The sequence below is a fragment of the Mus caroli genome, unplaced genomic scaffold (genome assembly GCF_978045245.1).
Source record: "Mus caroli unplaced genomic scaffold, Mus_caroli_1 scaffold_8, whole genome shotgun sequence".
Lineage (NCBI taxonomy): Eukaryota > Metazoa > Chordata > Mammalia > Rodentia > Muridae > Mus > Mus caroli.
In genome coordinates this window covers 113,800,426-113,806,047 of record NW_028227263.1, presented here as the reverse complement: position 1 = coordinate 113,806,047, position 5,622 = coordinate 113,800,426, and the positions used below count along the sequence as shown (strand labels likewise).

At 40.1% G+C, this 5,622-nt stretch overlaps 1 pseudogene; it reads right to left on the bottom strand.

Moving 5' to 3' along the window:
* Positions 1-1,263: 1,263 nt before the first annotated feature.
* LOC110288355 (large ribosomal subunit protein uL23 pseudogene) lies at positions 1,264-1,730 on the bottom strand (annotated as a pseudogene).
* Between the last annotated feature and the right edge of the window lie 3,892 nt (positions 1,731-5,622).

The window sequence follows — 5,622 nt, the reverse complement described above, 5'->3', positions numbered from 1 at the left end:
GAGTGTGCAGACAGCAGAAGTGACACAATTTCTTGGAGAGGCAGAAGTGACACAGTTTCTGGTACAGACCCCCATTTCTGGCTACAGACATCCTGGCACCTTCTTAGCCAGAGGAGAGGTGTCCTTCTAGTAGGACTCTGACTGCTGGAGCAGGTGAGGGAGCCATCTTGTGTCCCTGTTTCCTCAGAGAACAGTCTGCGCAGGTTAGCTGGTAGACTGCGTTGGCAACACATCTTCTGAAACAGGCTCTGTTTCAGTCATTCATCTTAAGCCAGGAGGCAGGTCTAAATGCCAGACCTCTGTGCACCTTCCTTGCAAGAAGAGAGCTTGCCAGCAGAGTGTCCTTTGACCACTGAGCCTCAGGAGAGAAATGGGCTCCCAGGACTGCTGACAGAGGCTAACAGAATCACAGGAGGAACAAGCTCCAACCAGAGACAACTCTAACAACTAATGCCAGAGATTACCAGATGTCAAAAGGCAAATGTAAGCATCTTACTAATGGAAAACAAGACCACTCACCATCATCAGAACCCAGCACTCCCCCCTCAGCCAGTCCTGGATACCCCAACACACCTGAAAAGCAAAACTCAAATGCAAAATCATATCTCATGATCCTGATAGAAGACTTTAAGAAGGGCATTTATAAGTCACTTAAAGAAATACAGGAGAACACTGCTAAAGAGTTAAAAGTCATTAAGAATTACAGGAAAACACAAACATGACATGGAATTGAATAAAACCATCCAAGACCTAAAACGGGATGTAGAAACAATAAAGAAACCCAAAAGTGAGATAACTCTGGAGATAGAAACCCAAGCAAAGAAATCAGGAACCGTAGATGTGAGGATATGCAAAAATTACAAGAGACAGAAGAGAGAATCTCAGGTGCAGAAGATTCCATAGAGAATATGGGCACAGCAATCAAGAAAGATGCAAAATGCAAAAAGATCCTAACTCAAATACACTTTCCACTTTATCTTATTTTACACAAATACAAATATCCCCTTTATCTCTATATAAATTTAATTAATATTTTTCCTATAATTAACTTCATTTAAATTCCTTTATATTTATGGTTTAAGCCTATTTTAAGGACAACATATGTATCATGCGCTAGGATAACCTGTACCAGAGTTCCCATGGATCCCACATTGAAAGAACCCAGTTTCTTAAGATAACATTGACATCTTACACTTCTATTATTTCTCCCTTCTTTTTTATGGTGAAAAAGTGTATATTTAGAATTAGCCATTTAGACTCAGTTTAGATGGCCCTAATCCTGTTGGCAACATCTAGAGCATCATAATCAGGAGCTTTGCCAACATATGCCTTCTTCTCTCTGTCAGGCATTTTCAGAGTATGGACTTTGGCCATATCAATGTCATAGAGTTTCTTCATGGCCTCTTGGATCTGGTGCTTGTTGGCCTTGACATCCACAATGAACACAAACGTGTTGTTACCCTTTATTTTCTTCATGGCTGACTCGGTGGTCATTGGGATTTGATGACAGCATAGTGGTCAAGCTTGTTTCTCCTGGGCTCACTATTTTGAGGATATTTTGGCTTTCTCTGGAGCCACAGGGACTTGAGCTGCCAGAATGTGGGTGGTGTTCTGATCTTCTTTTTGTGGCTGTGGATGCCTTTCAGCACTGCCTTCTTAGCTTTCAAGGCCTTTGCTTTGGCTTCATCTTAGGGAAGGGACAGGGCTTCCTTCCTCGCTTTTGGTGCCATCTTGGTGAAAAGGCTATTTCTCCCTTCTATAATACATTTAGAGTAATTTTTATTTATTTCTCAATTCTATGAAGTTTAATATCTTTGTGGATAAATTGTGGATGTCAAGGGCAACAAGCACCAGATCAATGAGGCTGTGAATAAACTCTATAACATTGATGTGGCCAAAGTCCATATCCTGAGAAGGCCTGACAGAGAGAAGAATGTGTATGTTTGCTTAGCTCCTGGTTATGATAAGATTATGATTATTATGATAAGATGGCTTTGAAATCTCACATTTCCATTTATTTTCTATAATTTTTTTGATTTTGGAACACATGCCTGCTTCATTGCACTGGAAGGTCTTTAGTATCTTTGGTATTAAGCAGCATTTCTAAGAAAGCAGAAAAGCATTGAGAGACCTTAGGCGGGAGAACAAGCCTGCACATTAGCCTGCTGTTTAGTTATTTTAGGGAGCCTCAACTTCATCCTAACTTAGAATCACACATGCCAAATTTGTATTTTTGTCCTAGTCCTCCCACCCCTAACATTGCTTCAAGGAAAACCACACAGCTAAGACACCAATTCTCCCCACCAACTAATCTTAAGATGACAGTGTATGTTTTTCATTTGGCAATCTGAAACTATTTTTTTAAACGTGAATTTTTGCTAGAAGTTGATTTCCAGTATGTTATAGAAAATTTTAATATCAATTTGGGGTTTCCACCCAGGCTTTGATTCTTTAGTTCCTGAATAAAATACACACACAAACTTTATATTTACCATAAGCTTTAAACAACATTAGAACTGGACAGATAACTACCCTCTATGCTATTTGAATCTACGTTCCTGAATTATTAACTACTACTTATTGTGTTTCATTTGGGCTCTCCAATTGGCCAGCCCTCAAGATCACATTTTTCTGGGTCACTTATGCCATGGTGGTTTCTCCTTCTTCCTCCTGCACCTTCTTCTCATGGTCCTCTTCTGACCCCAAGCCTGAGAAACCTATACTCCATCTATGTCTGTTATGCTCAGCTATTGGCTGTTGGTATCTTTCTATACCAATCAGAAATGACTTGATGCAGAGTCACAGGTCTATGTGCAGATACCAGGACTTAGGGGACCACATTTAGCATTAAAATAGACAGCAAGATCAAATCTCAACAAAACCCCCATTTTAAAACAAGGTAGAAGCCTCATGAAATATACAGTCCTACAATATCTGATCACACAATTTATGCTAGAAGGTGTATTTCCATGCATTTTTTGCAAGTACATTTACCATGTACCTCAGCTTACTTCATGAGACTAAACCACAGAACTTATGAGGGGCAAGTATCTCTCAGTGGGGCTCAGACCTGACTTGTAGACTGTCCCTTAGAGTAAGTTATCACATCTACGGTTGGATCATAATTTAGCGCAGATCAACCAGGGATTGGGGTCATAAAACATGAATTCATGTGGTCTGGCATAGTAAGAAATATCCTTTTAGTTTTAACCAGTAACTCAGAAGATAAACTCAAAAGCTGTATTTTATTTTTATTCAAATGGTTGTTTTACTATTAGATATAGGTATAGAGATGATAGGGTTATGTACTTGAGTAGGTAGTTTCCCTGAAAGGCCAGAAAAGGACATATTTTACAGTCCTTGCAAGCCAGCTCTCCAGGGCTCACCCTTACGCCAACAACTTTTCTTGAACTTTTTCTATATCAGAGCCCCTTGATTACAATATGGAGATTCTAGATTTTTATACATTTCACCAAAAATGTTGTCTCAGGACTAATTTGGGCATAATTGAATGAATAATTGTGTTTCTAGTTACTTTGTATTGCACAACTGATTTTCTTAGATTATCTTTACTCCTGATATAGATTTTTTTCAACCACAATTGCCAGTGTATGTAGAGTCACTTTCTAGTGGGGAAAATATCCTGGTATGCAGAGATGGGTCAGTGGCTAAGAGCTCTACCAGAGGACAAGGATTCTCAGTACCTATGACAGCTTATAACTGTCTATATCTCCAGTTCCATAGGATCCAAGTAGACCCTCTTCTGGTATCTAGCTCACAGAGACAGTCTACCGGTAACCAGACATTCATGCAAACATGATAATACAGAATTAAAATAAATGTACTTTAAAAATAGCATTTAAAACAACCCTACACTCTCACAGTAACAACTTATTGCTTTGCACACATTCTGCATCAGCAACTCCTATGAATACCTGTAACTTTGAAAATGGCTGATTTCAGAGACGTTTTCTATGGGAATCTAAGATTGCTTAGAGTTGGTGTCTCCATCTACTCAACTCAACAGCATTCTCCCAGTCTTTCCAATTGTGAAATCATGATCCTACTTGGAATTGTTTTTCATTGCCCTAACATAAATGACCCTACACAACTGCCTTTAATTTCTCTCTCTCTCTCTCTCTCTCTCTCTCTCTCTCTCTCTCTCTCTCTCTCTCTCTCTCTCCCCTCCTATCCCCCTCTCTTCTTCTCTTTCTTTCCTTGTTTCTTTCTCTTTCTTTCTTTCTTTCTTTCTTTCTTTCTTTCTTTCTTTCTTTCTTTCTTTCTTTCTTTCTTTCTTTCTTTCTTTCCTTCTCTCTCTCTCTCTCTCTCTCTCTCTCTCTCTCTCTCTCTCTCTCTCTTTCTTTCTTTCTTTCATTTTATGAGTCATGGTCAAATGACAACCTGTAGGAGTGGTTGGTCTTCTTCTAATACATATGTCTTAGAGTTTAAACTCAGGTTGCCAAGCTGCGGAGCAAGTGCCTTTAGCTATTGAGACACAGTATCAGTCCCACAGTTGACATATTAAAAGTCAGCCCACATGCATCTGAATAGAAATAAGGGAATAATATTAATTCCAATATCATTGGGTGAACATATGGTTTCTTTGTCATCTGGTTTCGTAGCATTGAAAAATATCAGAAATAAGGTTTCCTGTGCATTGTTTCAGTCCTTTCTATGGTAATCTCTGTACACCACTGTATCAGGAGAAGGAGCAGAACTTTAGAATACCAGCAAGTATGGCCGCCAAGGGTCTCTATGTACCTGTTGTGCAACATGATGGTTTTCATGCCTATGAGGGTCATGCCTTGGGAAGTTCATTACCCATAAGACTCAGCTTGGTGACTGAGGGTGAAACTTCCAGCTTTTGTCAGGCTGAGGCTTTGTATGTGATTTGAAGAATCTGAGTTTGGGCTACTTCAGGGAATTAAGGAACTCAGAAACTCAAGAATACTATGTAGGTCAGGCTCAGGAGGACACCACATAAGTGACTGCTCTACAGGCTGACAGGGCTTCGGTTGGGACACAGCCTGGAAATACTTTGCTCAGCCTCTGGTGTTCAGGTGGCTGCCACTTGGACACACTACCTGGGAAGGTGCTGTGGCCCCAGGAAGCACTTGAGTGCAGCTAAGTGCACATTAGAAGTCAGAGCTGTGCCTGCCCAGGTCTTTTCAAGTCCTCCCAGATGATCAGGACCAGTGAGACTTCCCTGAGTAAGTTTCACTGTTTCTGTCTCCAAGTGAAAGGAGGGCCTGAGAAGTTTTCTCTGCAGCAAGAGAGCTGCATATGGAGAAGCTTGAAGATTCATGTGTGGAGTGATGGAAACTGAGCATTTGAGCAGAGTGATTTTAATTCTGAGGGTGTTGGTCCCATCACGATGATCTGAGGAGACTGCTTCCTAGACAGGATTGGAAAATTTCTCTAGAGTTTGCTTAGAGGGAAAAACGACTTGGCGTTGAGTGCTAGGGAGGGCTCCACTGTGGAAGTAGTTTTGTGAACTTTCTTTTAAATTTATTATTATTATTATTCTATGTATGAAATTTTTATGGGTATATGGATGTATATGTTTTCTTCATATATGTATTGATGTATATGAAAATCACTAGAGTTAGGCTACTGTGCTGC